Source organism: Ovis aries, chromosome 12 (assembly GCF_016772045.2).
Source record: "Ovis aries strain OAR_USU_Benz2616 breed Rambouillet chromosome 12, ARS-UI_Ramb_v3.0, whole genome shotgun sequence".
NCBI classification, from domain to species: domain Eukaryota; kingdom Metazoa; phylum Chordata; class Mammalia; order Artiodactyla; family Bovidae; genus Ovis; species Ovis aries.
This window is the reverse complement of record NC_056065.1, coordinates 41,550,976-41,560,794: the sequence shown is the minus strand read 5'-3', so window position 1 is coordinate 41,560,794 and position 9,819 is coordinate 41,550,976. Positions and strand designations below refer to the sequence as shown.

The 9,819-nt window shown below is 43.6% G+C and overlaps 1 long non-coding RNA gene across 1 annotated transcript in view; it reads left to right on the top strand.

Moving 5' to 3' along the window:
- LOC105606453 (uncharacterized) overlaps positions 1-7,103 on the top strand; it is a 28,657-nt gene extending 21,554 nt beyond the window's left edge. Inside the window, exons 2-3 of the long non-coding RNA XR_001044015.4 lie at positions 533-590; positions 2,053-7,103. This is a non-coding gene — a long non-coding RNA (uncharacterized LOC105606453). The remainder of the gene's footprint in view (positions 1-532; positions 591-2,052) is intronic.
- The last annotated feature ends 2,716 nt before the right edge of the window (positions 7,104-9,819 follow it).

Below are 9,819 nucleotides of genomic sequence, written 5' to 3'. Positions count from 1 at the left end.
GTCTATGAGCACTCAGTTGGAATTTTGGCCTCAGACTTTTGAAATCAGACTTTTCCTACTGAAACTCTGCGGATATTTGACTTGCGTGCTTTTTAGGAATGATTCTTTTGCTCTTGAGAAAAACCTCTGAAAAATGGGACCCAGTTATCCAAATGTTTTTGGGGCACCTTCCTTTCAGGAATGCTAGGTGATTTTATGTTTAAAAACCAACGTCCTTCCTCATGTGTATTTCTAACTAAATGGACTGACTAATCAAAAGTAATTTAAAAAATTGATGGCCATTATAGGGAACTTTTGAATTCCCCAAACTTATATTTCTCAAAATTCTATTAAACAGTCATGGCTCTGAAATCATCAAAACGGAATTGGACACCTATTTTAATTGGTATTTTGAAGCTTCCAAACTTTATCAGGAGCCTAATATGACCTCTTTGAAAAACACAATAATTAAATTAAGAGGGAAACAAATGATTAAAGAAAAACAAAATGGTATCCAAAGCCTCGTGTTCATCTTTCCTTTTCTTTGTTTCAGGCTCCAGCCCTAGTGTCATCTTACTCCTCTGGGCCTATCAGAACCTGACCCTTCAAAGGTAAATCTTCAGAGCATCCAAGTAAAGCCCAGGTTACCTATATTCCCTGGATGAATTGTGAACCACAGTTAAGGAATTTCTTAAAGTTACCGAGGACCCTCATGGGTTTGCTGAAGATTTTCACATAGTTGTTCAAACCAGCCAGTCTGGTTTCTCAGATTTATATCAAATAGTTTATGTGCTTGTTGGTGAGAGTCAAGCAAACACTGGATGAAACTAGCCCCGTGGGAACATCCTGGAGGGGATTTAGAAGTGCAAATCCCTGACTTTTGGCAAGAGGTGGGAACACTCGATGAAACCTCCACCAGGCAATTCCAGTAGCCTTTCCTAAGCCTGTTGATCAGAACGAAATTCAGCCTTGCACACCAAAATCTGATGACCCTTTTCTAATCAACTTCAGGTTATTTTTGAAGAAAACTTTGATCTTCCTTCAGATGTTGAGTCCATTAGGGTAACTGTTACCTCTATGTTTATTAACATACAGAACTGGGATCTTTTGTTAAAAGGGCCTGGATGGAATGGGGAACTATGTCCATTCCAGATTTAGTAAATTTGGCAAGTCAGCTCACTTGCACCAAAAAGTCACCAAAGAGAAAGACCACTAAAATTCTTAATCTTCATCTCCAGCAAATGAAGGTCCCTAAACAAAGTAAAAGGAGAAGGCAATGGCACCCCACTCCAGTACTCTTGCCTGGAAATTCCCATGGATGGCGGGAGCTTGGTAGGCTGCAGTCCATGGGGTCGCTGAGTCGGACACGACTGAGCGACTTCACTTTCACTTTTCACTTTCATGCATTGGAGAGGGAAATGGCTCCCCACTCAAGTATTTTTGCCTGGAGAATCTCAGGGATGGGGGAGCCTGGTAGGCTGCCATCTATGGGGTCGGACGGAGTCGGACATGACTGAAGCGACTTAGCAAACAAAGTAAAAAACCTTCTAGTTTCCACTGTTGCAAAGAGCCAGGGCATTGGAAAAAAGACTGCTACAAATTCAAACATTCAGCCCTTTCATCAGCTTTTCCAATGTCCTCCTAAGGCCCAATGAGGGGGCTCCAAGGAACTATGAGGCTTTTCACAATTTTCTCTCTTAATCAGCTAGAAGAAACATCTCTCCAAATTAGGAAGGAACTTCTGTCTTTACTGAGAGCAGAGCCACACTCTCGGTGCTCAATCCCACTGCAGAGAACTAATACAGTTCAGATAGGGGATCTCTAATAACCCTCAACAGGCTCCTGTCTCTCAGCCTTCTCCCTTTTGTTTGGGCCCTTTGAGAAATACACACCCTTTTTCCTTAGCTCCTTTGCCTCCATTCATTATTAGGTTAAGTCTTCTTGGAAGAGTGTTATGCAAGAATTTCTTTCTCCCAAAAGGGGGAAATAATTTTAAATTTGATAGTACCCATCAAAATACCCAGGCAGGTGAATTAAATGATCTTTTGACATCTTTTTTTCTGTTTCCAACAGTCCTGGAGCTGATTCTTGAAACACTGATTATTTGTCCCTGTTGAATCAGCTATCACACTCCTCAGCTGGCAAAAATCTCCAACTGGTATTGGTGAAATCCACAGTGCACCTTCCATCAAGTTTCAAATAGATCACTTCAAACCCCTCCCAAGAATTAATCAATTTCCTATCAACCCACTCCAGTATTCTTGCCTGGGAAGTCCCATGGACAGAGGAACCTGGCAGGCTACGGTCAATGGGGTCATAAAGAGTTGGACATGACTTAGTGACTAAACAACAACAACAGTAAGTAAAGGAGTTCCTTCAATGTATAAAGCCTATGAGAGAGGATCTCAAGGCTCATGGCCTCATTATCCCTTGCACTAACTGTGGTGTGGAGAAGACTCTTGAGAGTCCCTTGGACTGCAAGGAGATCCAACCAGTCCATCCTAAAGGAGATCAGTCCTGGGTGTTCAATGGAAGGACTGATGTTGCAGCTGAAACTCCAGTACTTCGGCCACCTGATATGAAGAGCTAACTCATTTGAAAAGACCCTGATGCTGGTAAAGATTGAGGGCAGGAGAAGAAAGGGACGACAGAGGATGAGATGGTTGGATGGCATCACCGACTCAATGGACATGGGTTTGGGTAGACTCTGGAAGTTGGTGATAGATAGGGAGGCCTGGCGTGCTGCGGTTCATGGGGTCGCAAAGAGCTGGACACGACTGAGTGACTGAACTGAACTGAATCCCTCTAATACCCCTGTTTTACCTATGAGAAAACCCAAGGGATGACCTCCGAGCAATAAAAGCACTCTTATCTTGTGACAGGGTTCCCAGGTGACGCCAGTGGTAAGAAACCTGCCTGCCAATGCAGGCGACTTAAGAGATGCAGGTTCGATCTCTGGGTCGGGAAGATCCCCTGAAGGAGAGCATGGCAACCCACTCCAGTATTCTTGCTGGAGAATCCCATGGACAGAGAAGCCTGGTGGGCTGTAATCCACAGGGTTGCTAAGAGTTGGACACGACTAAAGCGACTTAACATGCATCCTCTGACACCCTGTTGTTCCTAATGCCCACATGCTACTGACATCTGTTCCCACTGGAAGCTAAAATTTTCACTGTAGTTAATCTATGCAGTGTATTTTTCAGTATTCTACTTGATAAGGTTAGCCAATATCTTTTTGCCTTCACCTGGGACAGACAATACACTTGTACAGTGATGCCCCAGGGTTTCACAGCAAGTCCTTACTTTTCTCAAATCTTGAAAGCTGATTAGGCTGATGTAAAGTTTTCTACAGGTTCTACTTTCTTACAATATATAGATGATTTGCTCCTATGCTCTGCTTCTCAGACCTCCTCACAGAAGACAGCATCTACCTGCTAAGAATTTGGCCTTAAAGGGACCTAAAATCTCCAAAGAAAATTTTGGTTTGCTTAAATTCAGGTTTGGTATATGGGGCACCTGATCTCAGAACAGGGACTGAGTTCGGACCCAGATAGGCTTCCTAGCATCCTGAACTTCCCCAAATCAAAAACTAAGCACCAGGCTTCCCTCGTGGCTCCGTGGTAAAGAATCTGCCTGCTACTGCAGGAGACACGGATTCGATCCCTGGTCTGGGATGATCCCACAAGCCGTGGAGCAACTAAGCCCACGCGCCACAACTACTGAGCCTGTGCTCTGGAGCCTGGGAGCCAGAGTTACTGATCTCACATGCCGCAAGCACTGAAGCACTCGCTCCAGAGTGCTCCCCAACAAGAAAAGCCACAACAGTGAGGAGCACGCACACCACAACAAGAGAGCAGTCCCCACTTGCCAAACTCGAGAGAAGCCTGTGCAGCGACAAAGACCCAGCACAGTCAAAAATGAGAGAAGAATGAATGAATGAATGAATGAATCCACAAAAAGTGGAGCTCACACACTGAGAAAGCAAAACGAAGGCTAAGCGCCAATTATGAAATTGTCTCAGACTATCTGGCTACTGTTGAAATGGGACTCCAAATTTCACTCTTATGGTCACCCCTATATGCTTATTAAAAACCCAGAAAACTCAACCCCATTAATTAAGGAGAGCAAGATGACACAGACTTTGAAGACCTAAAGAAAAACTTAATGAGACCACCTGCCCTTGGACATCCTAATTACCAGCTTCCCTTTTGCCTCTTTGTATATGAGAAGAAAGGGAATGTCCTCAGAGCACTCACCCCAAAACATGGGGACCATCATCAACCTGTAGGGTATTATAGCCAACAGCTGAACCCTATGGCACAGGGATCTCTCTTGCCTCAGAGCCTTTCCTGCTACTGCCCTCTGGTTAAGGCCACTGAAGAGATAATCATGGGATTCCATTCAACCACCTTTGTACCCCATGTATACAGAGAGGTATACATGGGGTATACAAAGGGATGGAAGCCCTCCTGAATTCTCATTCACCCAACGCTTTTCAGTCAGTTGCCTCACCTCGTACGAAATCCTTTTGCTAACTGCTCCTCACATAAGCCTTTCACATTTGCTAACTTCAGCCCTGCTCCTCTTCTCCCCTCCTTCACTACAAAACACCCCAGCACTGCCTGACACTATCAAAAAGACAGCATCCATGAACCAATACTGGTGGGAAAATACTAATAAGACCGTAACAAGTATTTGCCCTCTTGTCCCATCTGTCCAAAATATAAGCCAGAGAAACCTGTTTGCACTCCTCCCAGACATCTTGAATTGCTTAATGAGCCATTTGAGGTTTGGCAGATGGAATTCATATAGCTGTCTCCATCTCATGGATATAAATATGTTTTAGTCATGGTCTGTATATTTTCTCACTGGACTGAAGCCTTCCTTGCAGACAGGCCATTGCTTCTTCTGTGGCTACAGTTTTGGAAGAGGCAATCTTTTAGAAAAGATTATCCCTACCGTGGGAAACCATCTTGAACTTTACACTGATCGTGGAACTTATTTTACTGGTCAGATGCTTCAACAAGTCTGTGCTGTTTGTCTGGTTTTATAAATTTTTTTTACTGTGCTTACTATCTTCAATTCTCAGGGTTAGCCGAATGTACTCATCTCACTGTTAAGACCCGATTGGCAAAATGTATAAAGATCCTCCAAATACCCTGGCCCAAAGTGTTGCTGTTAGTCCTTCTCAATCTCAAACCCATCCCCTTTGGAACGCTCACCTTTTAGTCACAGATCACCCAATGATCCTGGCCCCTGCCTCTTTTGATATACAGCTGATAAAAGAAGATAAAACTCAATATTGTAAAGGCTTAATTGCTTTAATTCAAAATAGCCGTGCATTAAAAGAGCAATCTTTTCACAGTGCACTCTCAGGAGAGGAGAACCTTAAGCATCACACTTTTCAACCTGGAGATTTCATCTATTGGAAAAGACACCTCCAGAAGGACTCTCTTTAAACTCACTGAAATGGCCCCTATCAGGCACTGAGAACCTACCCTTGTGCCAACAAACTGCAGGGATAGATTCCTGGATGCACACGAAACATCTAAAAAAAGCACCAGACCCTGAGACTGGGCTTATATACCATCTGGTGACTTGAAGGTAAGGATTTCCCAGAACTGAAGCAGACATCTGATAAGATAGCTTTCCCAAGATGTCTGGACAAGGCCTGCGAGAAGGTTTAGAATTCACAGAAGTCTCTTTCTTTCATGTAGACTGTAAATAAACTCTGGATTTCTATCCAAATTCATGGTCTCTGAATTTACAAATATTGACAAAACATTTGGTTCTAAACAGTTTCTTTTGAGATAACAAACTGTTTAATTACTTCTTGTTTATTCCTATAGTGTGTCTTCATAAAGACTTAATTCCTTCAGTTTTAAGTGTGCCCTTGCTGTAGAAATCCACTCCAGTAGTATTGCCTGGAAAATCCCATGGACAGAGGAGCCTGGTAGGCTACAGTCCATGGGGTCACAAAGAGTCGGACACGACTGAGCGACTTCACTTCACTTTGCTGTAGTCACTTTTTTTAAGATACAGACTTTAGATGGGAAATGCCTGAGATGTCTCTCTTCCATCCCTTCTTGTTACCCAAATGTGACCACCATAGCTTTCCAGTCTGCATTTGTTCCTTCTGATGTGGGACATGGAGCCCAGGAATGGTCCTTCCTGGCACAAAAGGCCAGGGACAAATGTTCCAATGTTTCAACAGTTTCAGAAACTGTTTAGAACCAAACGTTTGGTCAATATTTGTAAATTCAGAGACCATGAGGGACAAAAGGCCACTGAACGCTGGTAACAAACAAAACAAAGCAAAAAACGAGACAAAAAATCCTGGCTCTTCACTATTGATGCTTTTGGAGAAATATCTTGATCAAAAGGGGGAAATATGAAAATTAATAAGGGGAAACCTCACTAAAATGCAATCAGAAGGCCAGAAAGGGGAGCTATCATGCAAGCACCATTCGAGGTCAATACAGATCCCAACAGGATGACAAGTAATTTGGGTTTCCAGCAGAAAGTGACTCTACTAAGTACCAGCAGGAGAAGGAAAAATTTCCCCTTGCCTGTTGAAAACTCAGCCAAGGAAAGACAGTCACAATTCAGCCAATGAAAAGACACTATAGGTCAAACTCCCAATTTCCTCCAATGGACTTTTTTCGGGGGAGGGGGTTGGTAGTGTCTTTTTTTTTTTTTTTTTAACTGGGAGAGGGAGAGGGTGGGATGATTTGGGAGAATGGCATTGAAACATGTTTAATATCATATAAGAAACGAATCGCCAGGCCAGGTTCTATGCAGGATACAGGATGCTTGGGGCTGGTGCACTGGGACGACCCAGAGGAATGATACGGGGTGGGAGGTGGGAGGGGGGTTCAGAATGGGGAACATGTGTATACCTGTGGCGGATTCATGCTGATGTATGGCAAAACCAATACAATATTGTAAAGTAATTAGCTTCCAATGGACTTTTTGTTTATAACAGTCCCTCCTCATCTCCCCTCCTCCTCTATAAAAGAATTTCCTCTCCAGTGCCTAACAGCTTGCACGTGGTTCACTATAGCTGCATGCCTTAAATTGCAATTCTTTACTGCTCCCAAATAAACCATTTTTTGCTGGTAAAATTACTGGCTATTTTATTGTTGTTGGTTAACAAGGGAAAGATTCTGTCTAGCTCTGAGATTTGCTGATTGGGTTGACAACGGTGCCCATAGCAGCTGTAGATGGGGGTGGAGAAACAACTGAGGGGCTGAAGCAGAAGTTATGTGAGCTGGAGTAGGAGGAGGTAATAACGAGAGAAATGGGGTGAATAGGGCAGGTATTTAAAAGAATGAGGACATGAACCTACTGAAAGAGCAGAAGGGAACTTGAGCTCCAAGTTTAAAGAGATTGAGCATAACCTTCTTTGAGCTGAGCCTGGGATTACCTGATGATGCAAGGTGAAATGTGGCTACTGAGGTCTGGACGCAAGGGTCTGGGAATCAATAGTCAGTGACTGGCATTTCTTATGCACTTCAGTCTGGAAGCAGGTGACTTATGATCTACTTAATGGCAGAGTAGTAATTGTATCCAGGTCATCTAACTATGTTGTTAAAAAATTTTTTTATTATGGTAAAACATGTAATATAAAAATTAGCTTTTTAATTATTCTTAAGTGGATACTTTAGTAGCATTAAGTACATTCACATGATTGTGCGACCATCATCACTATTCATTTCCAGAACTTCACGACCCCAGACAGAAGCTCTGTACCCATCAAACAATGACTGCCCATTCGTTCCCTCCACGACACTGAGAACCTCTATTTTACCTTGTCTCTATGGATTTCAAATAGAGATATTTGTCTCTAAGTATTTCAAATAAGTGGAGTCACGCTGTATTTGTCCTTTTGTGTCTAGGTATCCGGCCTATTTCACTTACCTTAACGTTTTCAAGGTTTATTCACATTGTAGCATGTGTCAGAACTTTTTTCATGACTGAATAATATTCTATCATATGGTGATACCACATTTTGTTTACCTATTTATCTGTTGATGGACACTTGGTTGTCCCCCCGCCCCACCCCTTGGCTATTGTGAATAATGTAGCTGTGAATATCCAAGTATCTCTTGAGTCCCTTTTTTCTTCTTTTGGGTCTATACCTAGGAGGGGGATTGTTAGGTAACTTATGTTTTGCCATCAATTTGCTGTGTGCTTCTGCTTAAGTCACTTCTACCATTTGGAATGATTTATCTCATATCTTTAAAATGTAGTGTTTAAAAAAAAATTTTTTTTACGAGGCTTAAAAAGCTAGAAGGGACTTCCCTGGTGGTCCAGTGGTTAGGAATCCACCTGCCAATGCAGGCGACTTGGTTTTGAGACCTGGTCCAGGAAGATTCCACATGCTGCAGGGCAACCAAGCCCCTACACCACATCTACTGAGCCCGAGCATGACAACTGGGGAGTATCCCTCACTCATCGCATCTAGAGAAAAGCCTGCATGCAGCAACGAAGACCTAGTGCAGCCAGGGAAAAAAGAGCTAGGGGGCTGGCTGACCACTGAAAGATAAAAAGGGAGTGTGTGTGGAGGGCTCAGCTTTGGTGGGAAGCTTCCAGTTACAAGGAGGATTGGTGACAAAAGAGGGGCTTGCAAAGGAAGCAGATGAGGAGTGCTGGTGGAGGAAGACTGTCTTCCCTGGGATCAGGAGGAAGGCTAGGAACAAGGTGGTGAGAGAGAAATAAAAGCCTGACCCAAAGGAGTGCTCACAATGAAGTTGTTAATTTGATTTGATGAGCTGAGGTTGGGCTAAGCATAAAATCTGGGGTGAGAGCCAGAGGTCTCATCCTCCGGGAAGAAGGAATTGTGAGCAGGAATGGAGGTCACTGGCTGCCTGTGAGGGCAGGCAGGGGGCTGGAGAGGAGGCTGGAAAAGCTGTTGGGTATACCAGGGTCAAGCTGGAGATTTAAAAGGACTGCTAAACCAGCCTTTCACCACTGAACTCATGGAACAGAAATAATATTTCCAAAGGGAAATTGACATTTGTGATGGATATGCATATTTATTTATACATGCCCTACCTGGCTTTCTATAAAATTTAAAGAGGACCAATTAGATATTAGATAATGAACACCATACTTTTTGAATTTGGGAAAAGATTGTAAATATATACATATATATTATTGTGATAAGCCTCTTTAGTTCATGTTTAATAGTAACTATAATTTATTGAGATACAACTGACCGAGGGTTATCTTTATTAATTATCACACCAACCAGAAAAGTCTTGGTGACCTTTTTAAGGTATTCTTGGCCAATCAACACCTCTCTGAATGTGTGTGTGTGAATGTGTGTAAGTGGGGGTGTGTGTCAGTGTGTGTGTGTAAGAGTTTTGTGGTGTAGTGTGTCAATGTGTGTAAAGATGGGTGTGTATGTGGAGGGACTGTGCATGAATGTGTGTGTTGTGTGTGTATGGATGTTTGGGGTGTGGGTGTGTATATTGATAGGTGTGACAGGGTGTGCACGGGTATGGGGGAGGTGTGTGTGTATGTGTGTATGCGTGTGTTTCTGTGTGTGTGCCTGGCACCCCCACCCCACCTGCTTTCCCACCATCAAGTCCGGGTGCTCCAGGCAGCAGCGTGGCTGCCATGAGATGCACTAACAGCGGCCCTTGGAGCACCTCCCCATCCCGTGCTCCCTGCCTCCTCCCCCACCCCAGTCCATTCCCAGATGGGGAACCCCTAAGCTCCCTAACTGGGTCCTGTGCACAAGGGTGCTCTCAGGGCCAGGTGAGATAGCCTTCCTGTTCAGCTCCTGGGGTTTTTCTGCCCTTACTCAAGAAGACTTTTTATTCCTGGCTTAGG